This window comes from Myiozetetes cayanensis, unplaced genomic scaffold, assembly GCF_022539395.1.
Source record: "Myiozetetes cayanensis isolate MyiCay16 unplaced genomic scaffold, myiCay2020 scf43, whole genome shotgun sequence".
Lineage (NCBI taxonomy): Eukaryota > Metazoa > Chordata > Aves > Passeriformes > Tyrannidae > Myiozetetes > Myiozetetes cayanensis.
The window spans coordinates 251,902-267,579 of NW_026087665.1; the positions used below are offsets into that span (position 1 = coordinate 251,902).

The following is a 15,678-nucleotide window of genomic DNA, read 5'->3' on the forward strand; positions in this document are numbered from 1 at the left end:
AATGAAACTCGACGTCCTGCCCAGAGATAAATCTTTGATGCACTCTGACCTGCCTGCATTTCTATTACCTGTGTCTGTAAAATCACTGTCTAATAGTAGTAAATAAAAAAGAAAATCCTTGTTGAGAATATTTGCTCAGTGAGCAGGGAAATCACTTTTGACAGCTAGAATATGCATTGGACCTCAAGGCAAACAAACAGAAAAAGAGAGGAATATATATAGAAGGGCTTTTCCTTTCTTCCCAGTACTGTAAGGGAGGTTGATGGGGGAAAGTACAGATGAAAAATACAATTAGATGGCAAGATGCGTTATGTGGCCTAAAGCACATGTAAGATTTTCTCATAAGAAACAGTCGATTTAATTATGTTTATAGAAAGCCAGGCATGGGAGAGATAATGAATCCATACTGTGGCCAAAAGGAATTTCTGTGCCTGTAATCCTGAGTGGTAATTGATTTCCTTCTCCTAAATGATCCTGGCGAGCTACTACTTTATTCTGTAACTTTCTCTTCCTTGAGATGTTCCGAATTAGGAGGCCTGCAGGCTAAAAATCCCATTTTCGGTGATTGTTTTTTTCCCTTTGTTCCTTTCCTCCTTCCTGCCCCCTTCTGCTTACCTAACTGCAGCTCCCATCCCAGCCAGGTAGTCTGGCCAAAATAGCTCCTGCCATCTGGAACAGTCACTGTGAACCACTCGGTGACTTCCTCTCATTTCAAATGTCAGCTTGAATCTTTTCCCCCTTGCTTGCTGCTCCCTTCATTTTCTTTTCATTTCGTTATTCATTATTCAACAAGGTGACTGTGGTGGTTGATTGTGTTGATGTACAGTGTGCATGAAAAATGCTGTGCAGGAGAGAGCTCTGCTCTTCCTCCTCTGTCTTCCCCATTATCCTGATCCACATCAGGGTCTGGTTGCTACTGATATGTCATCTCTCCTGTGAGGATTATAATGATGTATTGCAATTATATTTAGATTCAATAGGAGTGCAGAGCTGTCTAAATTTTCTTTTAAAAGATGCAAAGAAAATAAAAATTCAGGCAAGCCATTATTTTTCAATTAAGATCATCTTTTTCCATATCATTCCCAACACTTTTTTTTTTTTTTTTTCATTTTCGGATGTTTGGTGGGTTGCTGAATTTTTTGATAAGCAAACTAAGCATTGCTTTCTTACCATGAAGGTTATTCCTGTCATTGTGCAATTAGACGGGAATGTTTTGTCAATTCTGACTTGTTTTTTAAATAAGCTACACTTGTATTTGTAGAGTGGTTTGAGATCATGCTCTAGGACTTCGATAAGGAAAAATCAGGAGTGTATTAAAATTGCACTGAGTTGGTTTAACAATGACTGTAAGGCAGTCTTCTGAATAACGATACAAATGTTTTAAGGTGCTGTTCTGGTGGGTGTTGGGGTTAGGACAGGGCCAGGCTCAGAGCTGACAGCACAAGGCTCTTGGTGCTGCGTTTGGCAGAGCAGGACAAAGCACTGAGGTCTGGAACTTCTCCACATGGCTCTGCCAGCAAAACTGAGTCCTTGGTTGCTTGGGGGCAGCAGTGACAGAGTCCTCGAATGTCTGGTTGTTTTAATGGTCTGAAGAGCAAAGTGGTTTTTATTAGACCCGTTTTCTTGAGCATTTGCATAATCTCTGAGTTAGAAATTAATAATTCATAACATGTACTTTAGAAGTTCTCGTTTTGTTGAAAATTAGGGAGTGACATGGGATTGCCTAATCCTCCTTTTAGGTATTTGTCCTGTCCTTTTGAGTTCTTTACACTTTGGCAGCATTCACACAATACATCCAATGCCTCAGACTGCAGCTATAGCTGTCTGACATTTTCCAAGAAGGATTTTTAGGGTGTAATGCATATCCATAATTTACAAAGGGCTATTTCCATTCCAGCTTTCACTCTGATGTGAAATCCATCTTTTCTGGGTCAAAGCTTTGATACCAGTATGGAGTTAGGGACAATAAATGATGATGAGGGAAGGTTACTAGTGAACAGAATTTTAGTTTCTAGGGCAACTTCTGGCACTGAGATGTTCCTGCTCAGGAGGGGAGTTTACACAAACACAGAATCCTAGAATGGGGCAGGGACACCTTCCACTAGCCCAGCTTGCTCCAAGCCCCATCCAACCTGGCCTTGGCCACTTCCAGGGATCCAGGGGCAGCCACAGCTTCTCTGGGCAACCTGTGCCAGGGCCTGCCCACCCTCACAGGGAAGAATTTCAGTTCCCCAGAGGTGACTTCATTTCTTTTCTCTGGGACCCAGATTGGTTGCTTTATGTCTATGTTACCTTCACCAGAGAAGACTTCACTAATGACCTTCCTATATTTTGTTCCCAGGTGTCTGTCCTTTTCCAGGGAAATGTAGATCTGACAACTCACAGTCAAAACTTACTCTGTAAAGAAACGGGGTTGCTTAAAGAATTGGGAGCGAGACCTTGAACTGCTTTTGGCATTGCCAGGGAGGTGCTGGATACCCCCCTGCCGTGTGCCAGCCCTGTGAGCCCTGAGCAGGGCAGGCAGTCACAGTCTGTACCCTTCTGAGCTGCTGTGGTGTCTTCCCCCCGTGCTCCAGCTGTGCTGCAGCGAGAAACACGGCAATCCCAACGCCCAGAGAGCTCTGGCCAAGCAGCTGCAATTTCCCAGGAGGCTGGAAGTGAAAGGGGAAAACTGTAAACTGTTTGCGACTGGTCTTGCTGCAGCAAGTGTACGTTCTGTGTGCCAGCTTGAAACAAACTTAACCTTATATTTTTTTTGGGTCTTTGTGTCTGCTCCTTGCACGTGGAGCTCCTGGCTGTGTCCTGCACTGGGCAGTGGAGACACTTCACTCTGATGCTCTCAGCATTTGGATGTATCTTTTTTTAACCTTTTCCTCCTGGAACAAGGTCAAGAGGGTTATTTTTTCATTTGCCCCAGTATTAGGCTCCTTCACCTCATTTACAGCAAACCCTTGGGGAGTTATGCAGACAAGGAAATCCTGCAGGATATGGAAGCTGCTTTTTTTAATTTTAAAAGGTGTTAATTTTAAAGGAAGAGACATTTGGGCAGTATTATTACTTGTATAGAGCCTCTTTCAAGTACTGGAAATCTGGAATAGTCTCTGTATTTCAGAGGCAAATAAAATTTACCTTTTTTTCTGTGAGCCATGTTGAATTAATTGGAAAGAAATGAACCTGTTATTTCTGACCGACTCAGATTGGCTTAGGAAGGCTGTTTGAAAGGTTGATAATTCTGAGTGGGGACTAGGATGGCATTTTGCATGAAATATCTAACTTGTTAGTGGTGATTACAATATCCAAGTCAAGCTGATGAGCTTTGTGCAAGGCCATCATTTAGCAATCTGCAGCAGCTCACTGAGTGGTTTTGGTTTTATTGGTGTCTTTGGGTAACAGTCTGAGGGAAGGGAAGATTGCAGTGTCCTTTTGCAAAGCAGACAGTAATGGCTGCAGAGAAGCAGGAGACTGTGAGAGCTGTCTTGGTCACAATGAATCTCTGAGGGGACTTTTTAAAATACCCATCTATCACATTTATTCGGGTATTAGTTCTGCTGCAGTGTCCAGGATGTGCTGCTTCAAATGCTCACAGAGAGTCTGTAGAAGGCACCACAGCCACGCTGCCTCTGTGGAGGGACTTTGTAGGGATGAGTGAGCAGTGGGCTCAGCTCTTTGGGAATGTGCTGCAGCTCAGGGCTGTGAAAGTGCCCTGCTTTTCCTGTGAAACAGTGTCAAACACCTCCTGCAATCCACAGAGCAAAGCGACTCGCGTGGGACTCCCTCCCCCAAGTGTCCTTTTCAATTAACTTGACTGAAATTGGAGTCAGTTTTGAACTCAGTGCCTTCCTCTTAAATATATATATAGGGATATTCTGTTATCTTTCTTTAGCTGCTATTGGGGGTAGATAAAAAGCAAAAAGTGTTGCATTTGTTATTTTTGAATCAAAAAGCAAAGAGTAAATATGTTATAAATAAGTACAAATACTGAATATAATGATTTGGGGGTTTTTCTTACAATTTCTTGACTGCAGTTAACAAAATGCCCTTCTCTTGGAAGGCTGAGATAGGGATGGTGCCTCAGAATGGTGCTGCCCCTCCTCAGCATAGTGCTACATTTTAATAGGTTGTGGCATTTTTGAAATAAATAAATATATATATGTACATCTGACTCACCTGCCCCATTTGTTTCCCTGTGTAACAAGTTGCTACATTAATTTCACGTTTATCCTTTTGATCGCTGAAAATAGGGACAAATATTCTCACAATCTTATTTACCTGTGGTATAAGACAGTGCTGAATGTACTGGTCTTCCTTCCGCCCTTGAACACTTACTGTGAGGTCTCATGCATCAGCTTTTCCCCCTGAAGTGTTTTCTCCCTTACTTTAAATATTCAGGATCCTCACTTGACTAAAGACGAGTGTCACTCTGCCCTGAGGAGCGTAGGTGTGCCATTGTGCTTCCTCCGGCTCCCAGCTGCAAGAACACGCTTGTCTAGTGAGCCATTGTCTTATTTTCCCACCTGCTCTTTCCTTAATTGCCATAAATTCCAGAATTACAATGGTACATGGAAGATTTGGCAATTCAGGGCAGGTCCTCAATCCACCAGCATATGCACATTGTTTTGATGTTTACCTGGCTAAGCAAGGAAGTGCCTTTTGAGTCCCATGAGCTTCTCGATCATCATGGAATGGTTGGAGTTGGAAGGGACCTTGAAGATCGTTTTCTTCCAACCCCCTGACATGTCAGGGACACCTTCTACTGTCCCAGGTTGCTCCAAGCCCCATCCAACCTGGCCTTGGACACTTCCAGGGGTGGGGTAGCCACAGCTTCTCTGGGCAACCTGTGCCAGGGCCTGCCCACCCAACAAGACCACTTGTATCTTGCTCACTATTTATGGTTTTGTTTCTCCATCAGAAATAACTCCCAGCTTTTATTTGATCAGGAGCTGAGACTCGTAACAGGCATGTGCTGGTCTCTGTCCTTAGGGTGCTGTGAGTAGTGTTAACCTCACACAGTTTGGGTCATTTCCTTGGGTATGGATTGCCTGGGAATGTTCATGCATAGCAATCCCTGCATTATTACATTTTTAACATTAGCACGTATCAGTGCCGCTTCAGTCCCACTGAGCACGAAGGCTAATCCACATTCCAAAAGCAAGTAAATGCCAAGAAAAAAAATTGACATTTACAACAGGATCCTCTATTCAAATTGTTTATTTCATCCAAGCGTGAAGCTGGATTAAAAATTGCTTAAAAATAGTGTTGCAGCCGGGTACTCAAATAATGCTTTGGTAATATTGACAAGCACTTGGGTGCTCAAGCAGTGCCTGGGGACATGTGGCCTTTGCTGTATGATGGGCTTCTTAAAATCACTTCAAGTTGTAAACTTGCATAAAGATTTAAGGATAAATGCACTGGCAGAGGTTGCCCCATCCCTGGAAGTGTCCAAGGCCAGGTTGGACGGGGCTTGGAGCAACCTGGGCTGATGGAAGGTGTCCCTGCCCATGGCAGGGGGTGGAATAACAGGATTTTTAAAGTCCCTTCGAGCCCAAACTGGGTTTCTATGATTTTGAACTGTGTGTAACTTTGCTGTCACAGTGCAGATAGTCCTGAGAAGAAGGTACTGATCAACAGCAACCCCACCCAGGGACCCCAGTACTCCCCAGTGCTGAACAATCAGTTGGGATTTTTAGTGTGGTGTTTGGTCTTTAGTTTTGTCCTGTGTTAAATTTGTCATGTGCTGGTGATGAGGTGATGTCATTTGCAGGTGATGGGGCAGGGAAAAGATCAAGCTGCTCCTTTATAAATGGTACATTAAGGGAAGGCCAACAGGAGACCCTCCTACCCATCACAGGAGATTTAATAACTTGGTGCTGCACAGCAATTTATGAATCTGTCTTACACATCTTTGTATGAGGTGGAGGCTGGATCCCAACCTCCCTCTTCTTTCCTTGGGTTTTTGGCATTCATTAGGAGCTCAGAAACAAAGCTCTTCTTTTGTCTTTACATTCTTTTTTCTTCCCCCTCTCATATATATTAAGAGAGTTTTCCTGCAGGACTTTACCTCCATTATTTCCATATATATTTAAATTTTTTGCCTTCCAGCTTCGATTTTTACAGTGCCTAAATAAAAATTGGTTCCCATTGTAAACTTACAGTCAGTTTGGTAATGTAAGAACTTAATATTATATAAACATGTTTCTTGCAAGACAATTTGTTTTGAGTGAAACCATATGCACATGTTAATGGGAAATATTTTTCACACTTCTGCTTTTTTGCCATTCTTTGTATTTGTTTCAATATTTATTAATAGCATCCTTCTGAAACTTCTCTGATGAGAATATATAGCAGATTTTTTTTTAACTGGAGTACAATTTTAAATGTCTTGGACGTGATTCCAAACAGAGCTGAACGAGAGTGAAATAATATGTACTCTCTGATTGGTTATGTAGCAATAATTACACTTAGTGACTTTCCTGATATTATATAAAGTCCATCAATAAATTAATTATCATTTACTTTTTTGTGTGTAAATCAATCCTTAGGTACTTTTCACTGGGGAACTTGATATATACTGACCTTTGGGTTCTCATCTCGTTCTTTGGAGAGGTTGCAGCACTCATTTGGACAGCTTCCCACCTTTTTCCTACAGCAAACAGTTGCATTAGAAGGGTAGTACTTTTGGGGGGGTTGAAGTTGTGAATTCTGACAGGTTTGAGGTAACCTCCATTGCCTTCCAACATGACACTGCATTTTGTTTATCCTGTAAGTCGTGTCTCTGGAGAAAAGCTGCTTGGCAAGCAGTGCTTGCTGTGCTGGGTGTCTCACACCTCAGTCTTCTGGGGAATTTGGTGTGGATGATTGTTTAGCTGTCAGCACTGGCTGTCCACTTGATTTACAGAATACTGCTTCACCCTCAGGAGATGTCTATCCAGCTAACAGGCAGCTGTGATTGATAATTAGGGTACACACCATGGCATGGTTTGGGTAGGACATTAAAGATCATCTCATTCTACCCCCCTGCCATGGGCAGGGACACCTCCCACTAGCCCAGGTAGCTCCAAATCCCATCCAACCTGGCCTTGGACACTTCCAGGGATGGAGCAGCCACAAGTTCTCTGGCCAACCTGTACCAGGACTTCCCTTCACCAAAAAGGAAACCTGACTTTCTTCCTTAATACAAGATATTTTTCTACATGTTTATTGCTAGGTTTAATATTTCTTTTTATTTTCCTGGTATAGGTGCCAGAATTACTAGTCTGAATTTACCTATAAAGCCACTATAATCTTATAAAATGGGAAAATGAATGACCCTTCCTTCCCCTCTCCCTGTTGCTCCAGTCACCTGCACTGGACAAATCCTCCCCTTTTCCTGTTCCTTGGCAGTTTCTGCCTCTGTGCAGCAACTTCTTTTAGACCAAGTTTGCAGGTTGCATGTTACACACAAACCTATTTTTATAAAATCATTACTGCAGCCCAAAATGTGGCTTCAAGCTTTAAAATATCTTTAGTTCTGCTTTAGTTCTTTTGGATTTTATGCTCTTGATACCTAACAGATTTTTTTTTCCCCCAAGTCCTCCTCCTCCTCTATTTCTTTTTAATCCTGCTTTTACATGCAACACTCCTTTGCATTTTATTTTTTTACTTAAGTTTCTGCCCAGATGGAGAGTTTTATATGTTCTTAACTGTCAGGTTTTACTGGGCAGGGTTTTTAAAAGCAAGGTCAGTCCATGGGAAGTTCTGTTATTCCTAATGAAGGATAGGTGGCACTCTTGTTATTTTTGTTTGGGCCCCTGAAATAAATTAGGTGTATGTACTCTCTCAGAAAGATTTCTTTTTATAGAGTAAGTGCTTTAAAGAGTGGTTTTTGAACATTGAAGAGGATTTTTTTTTTTTTTTTATATGAACATGTACTTCAACTGCCTGAGTTTGTGACTGGATCACAGTATTCTGTAGGAAGGGAAAGTGTTATTTTTATGAAGACCTCATGAAAAAGTGCTCAGCTACATGGGACTGGCTCGTTTGTCATATATAAATTTTGGGGTGTTTATATTTTCTTACTATTTCATTAAGCAGAGAAGAAAGTCAACAGAACCTTTCAAGTAATTTTAACTCCAGTTATGAATACCTTTACCCTTTGTACTTTTTGGTTAGTTATGTATTTGAAATATAGATTTTAGCTGGCATGGTGATCCTAGCACTGCTGAATGGAAGGAAATGGCAGGTTAGCAAGTGCTGAACAGTCTACAGAGCCTTTATTTCTTACACCAGGGAAGTAAATACGTGTTGCCCTAATTCTGTCAGTTGATTGGAGAATTTTTCACATTTGTGTGTTTGAGGCTTCTCTCTTAGGATGTAAAAATCCTGAAACATGGAGAGATACATGCTGGTAGAGGTATGAGTTTGTAGATGTTTTCTGTCACTTTAAAGGAAGATTTGTTTCCACTTTGTGGAATGTTTTTCCCTTCTCTGACTCCATGTGCAGCCAGAACGTGGTTCCATGGAGGTATTTTAACCTTGGTGCTTGATTGCTGCAAATCAAATCAATTTTCTTATTCCTGGGGGGTGACAGCTTCATCTGGCTGAGACCAAGTGATTTGGTGACCTCAGACCTGTTTCTCTTGATCCACTTGTCAATCAATTGATTCTGTTATTGCTCTGCCCATAAAGGTGCCCTGTGGTGGAAGGGAAAGGGGAGGAGTGGAGTTGGAGTGAGCAGAGATTAGAAAAGTTTCCATCCTGCCTCTGAAGAGAGTATGAATCTCTTCCACATGAATATCTAAATATTCAATATTTTGTGACAGGTTTTTGCCACGTAAAAACATCTCTGTGATGGGGTCACAGCTTGTCCAGTACCACAGGAATGTCTGCCCTCTAAGCAGAGCCATTCCCAAGTTCTGAACCTCCTGAAAGGCTACCTTGGCTGTGCTGTCCAAGTAGAAAATTAAATAGGTAATGTGGAAGGAAAGGAGATGCTCATTATAGACAAAAAGACAGGTTTGTGTGGTTTTCATTGAACATTTCCTGGTTGGTGTTACAACCTAATCAGAGCATAATGTGCTTTGTATGGTTTTATATGTTAGTACAATGCTTAAACTTTAGTTAACCACAGTTTAGATTTCTTGACACTGTGCTTTGCTGGTATGGCATGAACTTAGCTGAAAGGAAATCCTTCTTGAAAGAATTTCCAATCTAATTTAGGTTTTAGATATCTCCACTTTAAAATATTTAGTCGGTATGTATTCACAGGGGAAAGAGTGCTTGATTTTAATTTTCATAATGATTGAATTATAGAATTAAAAATTGATTGAGCAAGCTATTTTGTTTTAATGGGTGAAGAAACACATTGTAACTCGGCAGTTTTATTTTGCAGTTTGTATTTTTGGTGCCCTCCTCTCCCATGTAACACGGGCTCAGGTATTACTCATCCCTCCCTTCTTCTCCTGCAAAGTGATTTGGATTTTTTTTTTTTTAATCTTTTTTATTTCAATATCCTGAAGTGTTTGATTTGAAGAGTCTCCAAAGAAAAATCTATTTTGGGTCAGGAAGTTTTCTTGATGTTTTGGATAACATTTACTTTTACTTTCTAATGCCAAAACAGCTTTCAAGCTGATGCCCATTATGGCAAAGAATTTTGTGGTTTGTATAATAATACAAGTCCCAAATGGTGGCAGTTATTGAAGTTAACACTTTTTACCCAACTGTGGGAGTGCCAGCATCTTTGAGAGATTCCAATTTTGGTTCTTATTTATGCTTGACATTTAATGTGCTTGACATTCTGATTATTTTACACCTACCTAATTTCTTCTAGCTCAAGGGATAATGACAATATTTTAAGCATCTGTGAAGTGTAGCTGTGTGTTACTGAGCAGGTGCAACACTACAAATGGAAGGAAAAAGTCCTTAAACTATCTCTGGAATCATTGTTTTTTGTGTTGCCTATCTCAGGGTCAGTTAGATTAGTTATCAGTTTGGTTGCCAATATCAGCCTTATTAATATTTAACGTACTTTTATTTACCTATATATCTATTTGTGTGTGTATAGATGTGTATAAATGACACTTGGGCACAATACTGGACTGTGGGCTTACATTGTGTCCTTTGTGAGGCATTTGAGGGAGAGATTTCTGAGTAGTTACTGGGAACTTATACTTTTCCTAAATTTAGAATTAAAATGGTGCTGTAAAATAACAACCTCAGTATAAAATTCAGCCCATTAAACCAATCTCATGTGTCCATGGCAAATATTTACTACTGGCATGGTAGAACTTAGAAACAGCTGTCCTGTGCCTTGGTTTACAGATAACTGGGATATAACATGAGAAATACATGGGGGAAAAAAATTACCCAGTTGATTGTCAGTGTACTCTCTGTGAAGTCTTTGCTCTCTCTTTGTGACATAATTGTATTAGTCATCTTTTTGAGCTGTATTCCCATTTAATACTCAGTTCCCTGTGGTCACATCAGGTTTTAGGCTCTTTTTAAAAGGTTAAAATGGCTATCAGGGAAGAGGAAGCAGGAGGGGAACAGTGGGAAAATCAGGCTCTTCAGAGAAGTGCAGCTGGTGGCCACAATTTCCTTTTGTTTCATGTACTGGGGATCTTGTGCTGCATTGAACTGTTGTAGTTGTGGGAAAATCGATTACATGAAGAGTGGTGAAGAAAAGTTAAAATACTTTATTTTATAGACTCATGCAGGGACATTTTAAATACTTCCCCAAGTCCTCACAAAACAGTTGCCATGGCCCAGCTAGGGGGGTCCTTGAAGCAGCACTGACTGAATGGGTTATTGGAATAATTTTTAAAATTCCTTTATTTTGCAATCTTGCCACCTGCTGGTATACTCTGATAGTATAAAATTTGGTTAGAAACATGTCCCAAGAGTCATATTTTCTTTGGTAGGCAAGATCTTAAGACTGGATCATGAGTAGGTTCTTCTTTCCATCATGCAAGTTCAGGGTGTTCTTCTTTCTCTGTCAGTGCCCCATGTCAGGTGCAGTGCATCCCTTTGCATTAAATATAATGGAATCATATCCTAGGATCATGAGTTGGAAGGGACACTAAAGATTGTCTCATTCCAAGCCCCTGCCATGGGCAGGGACACCTTCCACTAGCCCAGGTTACTCCAAGCCCCATCCAACCTGGCCTTGGACACTCCCAGGGATGGGGCAGCCACAGCTTTTCTGGGCAACCTGTGCCAGGCCCTCCCCACCCTCACAATAAAGAATTTCTTACTGATATCCAATCTAATCCTCCTCTCTGCCAGTTTGAAGCCATTCCCCCTTGTCCTGTCACTCCAGGCCCTCATAAATAGTCCCTCTCCATCTTTCTTTTAGGTTCCTTCAGGTGCTGGAAGGCCACAGTTAGGTCATCTCGAAGCTTCTCTTTTCCAGGCTGAACAATCCCCATTCTCTCAGCCTTTCCTCATAGGAAAAGTGCTCAACTCCTCCAGTCATATTCATGACCCTCCTCTGGACTTGCTCCATCAGGTCCACACCCTTCCTTTGCTGGAACCCCAGAGCTGGATTCAGCTCTGCAGGTGGGGTCTCACCTGAGCAGGGCAGAGGGGCTGAATCCTCTCCCTCCTCTGCTGCCCAAGCTGTGGGATCAGCCCAGGGCATGGGAAGTTTCTGGGTGCTGGGCCATGTCCAACCTCTCACCCACCAGCACCCCTAGGTCCTTCTCCCCAGGGCTGCTCTCAATCCCTTCCTCTCCCTGCTGCCACTGATTTCCCCAGACATGAGGGAAGAGAAAGTCTAGAGATACTGTGTGGTCCTGGAACACTGCATTGTGGCTCATTGATCTTCAAAATATATTTGAAATGCAGTTTAAAAGGGAATGATGTCCATGCCCTGAAATTCCCAGATAAAATTAGGCAAACTGAATTGACCTAAGTAATGGTAAGAATGCTTAAGGGACGTTGTTATCCCAGAAACAAGTACTATAAATCCAAGCAATATGGAACTTAAACGTATTTAGGTAGTTTAAACTTTCATTTGGGCACAAGGTGGAGACTGAATCAAATCCATGACGTGCAAAACCTGACATTGTTTAACTTTTAGCAGCAGGAGCATTGGGAAGCTCACTCCTTTATGTTAATCCGAGATGAAGCAGATGTGGTCTTGCTGGTGTCTGCAGGGAAATCCTCATCTATAATACAAGATGTTTTCACATAGTGTTCAAAGGGCATTAAACAATCCAGTTTTTGCAAGCTGAATCCAAAGATGATTTACTGAGGGGTGTGATGAATTGATCATTAGCTGGAACTTACGAGTCAGAAGTGGATGTTTTCCTTACCCAGAGTATCCCCTCCGGCTCTGCCATATGCTGTTGTTTGACACAAGAGCAACTGAATATATTTCTGTGTCTTGGGTCAAAAATGGTATTTGTGCTGGAGCTCAGTGGTTCCCTTTTAATACAGAAATATGAAGAATTTATTTCCTTTGATTTCTCCTTATGGCACAGTGTTGGTGTGTTCCCACATGGAACCTTGCATCCAGTCCAGGCAGGACTCTTCCTCCTTGCAGCGCTGCTGCCTGTCATTTCAGTGCACCCGCTTGAGCATCTCTTATGAAACCAGTCACAGTGTCATTTATTCATGGTGACATCAGTATGGTGACCTCAAGACCTCTCAATTATTCACTTGCAAGTTCCTTTGTCATGCAAGGAAAAGCAGGGGAATCTCTCCCCTCTGCTGCCCTCCCTCTCTCTGCCTTTCCCTCTTGCACAGACACAGAACACACACAGACCCACAAAACCCTGACCAGCTGCACTGCTCCTCCTCTGCCCTCTCTGAAATGAGGCAGAGCAGCAGATACTGAAGCCACCACGATCAGCACTCCCCATTTTGGTTCCTGCTGCCTTCTCCTTCTTGGCTGTTTTCAGCCTTAAGACTTCCCCTTCCCACTTTCCACCTCCCTCTCCTGCTTCGTTTTCTGTATTTGTCCTCTTAGTACTGAATATTACTAATGCTGAGTAGCTGTTTTGGAGCAGCTTTAAGTCCTGAAGGTTTAGAGTTATGTTCTTCTAGCTATTTTTAAAGATGGTGGGAATTATGACCAGTTGTAAGTCTCCAAAGGACTGTGTGCATAAAAAGTAGCATTTATTTACATAAATGAGAGGCCAGAGAGGCTACAGCTCTGATAAATGGATGAGAACGAGAGGTTGTTGGGAATGAAGCCCATAGTTTCCAGCTTTTAATTCACATCTTTAGTCACAGAGCTAGAACTTTTTAATCACATTATTTTACTGCAGAAATGTCCGTAACTATTTATGACACTGGATGTTTGCTCTTGGATCTGTTTCTCCTGTGGGGTATCCTTTAGATCAATCCTTGTTTGTTCTATTAATTTGCTTAATTCTCTGGGGTTTGTCAAGTCTAATTATCTTCTTTCTTTCTTCCAGTTTTGAAATCAAGATTGATTAACCAACAGGAGAAGACCCAGCTGGTTATGTGACTTGGAACCCTGTTTATGAAGCGCTCGTTCGTTTTCACAACACGACAGCACTGTAAGTTGTTTTTATCTTTTTCTCCACAATTAAAAAGTTGTTGTTTTATCTCAGTAGAAATTCTAGAAAATTCCTGAGGAATTCAAGTCTGATTGGTTAAATACACTCTTAATTTTTGGCTTAGTGACACCAGGCAAGGAAATAGAAATGCCTTATTTACTTCACCATTCTACTCACCAGAGATTCACCTAACGATGCTACTTATGGTTTTATATCATTTATAGAGAGCTTCCCTCAGTCAAAAAGATCAATCTGCTCTCTCTTTACGCCGTGTTGAATGAAGTGTGGGATCAGTGGATGTGACAAATGTATATTTTGGACTGCATTGATGGTGGGTTATGTAAAGGCAGAGGCTGTAAAGCAGGTTCAGGAGGAGATGGCAGTGCCACTCAATGGCACTTCTGCAGCAGCTCTTGCAGAATTCTAGGCTCTCTCCCAACCCCCAGACCCTGAGGTTTTGGACAAAATTGCACTTCCTCTGTACTTGATTTAGGCAGTGTTTTCCCACAATTACAAATTTGTTCCTCATAAGATAAACCTTCAATTTTTACTTGCAAAATAGACCTGCACAGATAAAGTATCAGTGTTATAAAAGCAGGAGTGAGGATACCTGAATGAAAGTTCCAGCAGTAATATTGCATGGCTTAACTATGGTTTGGTATATATATCATGAACTATGTTTTATAAAGTAAAACTTGATAAAATCATGAGATACAGGTGGAGTGCTGACTTGTACATCACAATATATGTGGTATGAATCTTATCTTTGCCTTTTCCAGCTGTGTGAAAATGCCCTGCCCAAACAGTGAGGAGACTCTTGTGTCTGTAATTATGTGCTGGGGGTTTTAATTATTAAATTTTAGTAGCTTCCACTTCAGGTGTGGGGCAGCACCAGGTTACCTCAAGCTTTCCTTCAGCTCTAACTGCACTAGAAGCCAGGCAGGTTGAGTTGGCTGAACTTCATAACCATGTCAAAATGGCATTGCCCACCTTGCTCTGAATGTATAAAAATTCCATTATTTTGTAAGTGAAAGGAACAACTTATTTAGGTACTTATTCTGAATTTTCTGTTGAATAGCAAATGATTCTAGTGACTTGTAAATGGTGATACAATGCACATAAAATCTGTATTTTCATTTGTTGCCTCTCTTGTTACTGGAGGTTCATTCACCAAGAAGGGAAAATTAGGTATAATATTCAAACCATTATAGAAAAAGAGGAAATAAAACTACCTACTAAAATAAGTTTTGGGGTTATGAAATAGTAGAACCAATGAAGAAAAATGAATAAGTATTCACTTTTAAATAGAGTTTTGTACAGTGAAATATAAGCTTACTTCTGATTTTTATGATTGCAAGGAGATGTCTGAGCAAATTTGCTTTATGGCAACAATAAATACATTCCCAGTATGGTAATGAGATTAGTTAGCTTGTTATTAGGAAAGAGAATCGCATTTACTCTTTTTTTTAACAAATAAACATTGGAAACAAAAACACAGCAAGAGTACCCTGTTGCTCTGGGGTGTCTGTTGATAGAACCCTTTCTCTCCTATGATGTGTGTGGAAACAGACTTAAATCTTGATATGAAAAGCACAAAGAAATGAATGATACAGATAAAAAGGCTTTGCTGGTTTTCCATGAGTACTTAAGGAAGTTTTCCAAGGAATAGAGCTGTAAGGTCTGTGTAGCTGCTGTGGAGAAGACTGCACAAACTGCTTTTAGATTATTTATTTGCTTTGATACTGTATGCTATAAACATGAAGTAACTTATGAAGTTGTTATGAAGTTTATAAAAATAATGACTCAAGGGCTTGCCCTCTTTTGTCACTAATAATTTCCAGCTGGATTTCCACCGGGGTGATAAGTGTACCTGCAGTTCTCACCTCCACGTAAATGTTTGCTGGGCTCCTTTAGCTCAAACTAATCTAACTTAGATCAAAATGTTCTGCTCAGTGCCCATGTTTGTTTTTTTTCAGTAGAGAGCAGAATGAAAAGATGGTCCCAATGACTGTGTGTGGGCAACTGCAACATCCAACCACTGCAGGGTGCTCAGCATCACTTCTTGCTGACAGCCTGTGACTGCAGCAGTTTGGCACCGTTGCTTTAATGAAGGTTTTAATAGGTGCTACAAGCTGTGCAGACCAAACATTGTGCTTGTCTTTCAAAGTATTAGCGA

The 15,678-nt window shown here is 41.2% G+C and overlaps 1 protein-coding gene across 9 annotated transcripts in view; it reads left to right on the forward strand.

Annotated features, from left to right (window-relative positions):
* ATP2B2 (ATPase plasma membrane Ca2+ transporting 2) overlaps positions 1–15,678 on the forward strand; it is a 406,430-nt gene that overhangs the window by 122,536 nt on the left and 268,216 nt on the right. For all 9 annotated transcript variants that reach the window (XR_007630698.1, XM_050330693.1, XM_050330687.1 and 6 more), the window contains exon 3: positions 13,398–13,502. The gene's annotated coding sequence lies outside the window, so the exon portion shown is untranslated. The remainder of the gene's footprint in view (positions 1–13,397; positions 13,503–15,678) is intronic.